The following is a 1,844-nucleotide window of genomic DNA, read 5'->3' on the forward strand; positions in this document are numbered from 1 at the left end:
CTGACAAATGAACATCTTATTTTATTTTTTATACAGTCGTACAAAAACACGAATTATTACGGGACCATGAGATCATGAGAATGCCTATTTACTGGCGCGAAAATATTGGCAGGCCACGGCAGCGAGAGAGAATTTGGCGAAGAGAGACACAGGTCCCTTCGCTACGAGATATTTGCCGCCAGAAAAGTAGGCATTCTCATGATCTCATGGTCCCGTAATAATTATTTTTCGAGTTCAGGTTGGAAATTGGAATGCTTATTTTAGGGCTCCCATGAGGTCGCCGCATCGTCGTCCGCGCCGGCCTCAGAGGTCGCCGGGTGTATCCGAATGTATAGTGTGGTGCGGAACCCCGAACGTGTCGGCTGCTTCCGAATAACTACTTTTTGCACTTCATGGCATACACAAGCCGGACGCGCGGGGTCGGCCTGAGGCCCGCATTTCCGGACCCACATGTCTGGTTTGGGTAGGTTTCCACGGCGGCCGACAATTTCCGAGTTTTGCCACTCACTATAAATTTGCTGATTAAGTATAGTGAGTGGCCAAACTCGGAAATTGTCGGCCGCCGTGGAAAACTACCCCAAACCGGACGCATGTGGGTCCGGAAATGCGGGCCTCAGGCCGACCCCGCGCGTCGGCTTGTGTATGCCATGAAGTGCGAAAAGTAGTGGTGGTGTCAAAATCGGACGACCGGACGCCGATTTGCACAGCCCTAATCATATTCAAGACACTTGAAGTAGAGGATTTTCATTATTTTATAATTTTATAAATAGTGACGAACAAGTTAGAATAGAGGCAGAATTTCAGATAACTGGTATCGTTTTTTGAAAAAAAAACATTTATGGAACTGTTTTTGACTCTAATCAAATAAATTCATACGATTTTCTTTCATTTTGCGTTTGTCAAATTTACTTCAAACTTTTCAAAAAAAATTTGTTTGAAATTCAGATTATACAAAACTTTAAAAACAATCGAGTTTCAAAATCAGTGATTTGGATCAGGAATCTGAAAAATCCATGCTACTCCACCATTGATTAATAATTGTACCTCATCGAGCTCTTTTTTCGAAATTTCAGGTTGAGGTACGCTCCAGGCAGGGGTGCGCGGCAATTGCCGAGCGACAATTCTACAAAATGGTTTGGCATGTTCCCCCGATATTTTTCATCAAAATTTAATGATACAATATAGAAAAATACTTGCTTTATTTGAAAATAAATTTTATTTGACTTGGAACAACCGAGAACGTGTTCAAAAATTGTCCGAATATTGAAAATTGCCGGTGAAATTTTTCGGCAACTTTCCCCGGCAATTTTTAACTTATTTTGTAGTATTGCCGTCCGGCAATTGCCGTGCACGTGCACCCTTGGCTATCCTAAAGGGGCTGTCCTTTTTTGACAAAAAATGATTTTTTCTAAGGTTTTTTCGGAAAATTTACAATTTTTTGATAAAGTTAATTTCACTGGTGAAGTTTATTTTTAGTCTTTGATCGAAATTTTTTCGGTAGCTCTGCCACGTGTCACTCTGAATTTCCGTCTTCATATTATCATATTGAAAATCCCTGAATCCCCGTAATAATATTAATTCAATTTCCCTCATTTTCCGTCTTCCCTTTCCTTAAAACCCCCACTCTTCCCGTCTGAGACCTCTTCCTTAGGCTCCGCCTCCATTTCTTGGCCGCACCCATTTCTCTGCACCGTCTATCTCTCTAAAACCTCTAAGAATAGGGTTTTCGTCTATTTCTAAGAATTTCCCCTGTGTTAAATAATACTAAGCAATTTTTTAAAATAAAATTTTTAGCTTTTTGGAAGAAATACATCCTAAATATTCATGAAGCCGTATTGTCTATA

Source organism: Caenorhabditis elegans, chromosome IV, assembly GCF_000002985.6.
Source record: "Caenorhabditis elegans chromosome IV".
Lineage (NCBI taxonomy): Eukaryota > Metazoa > Nematoda > Chromadorea > Rhabditida > Rhabditidae > Caenorhabditis > Caenorhabditis elegans.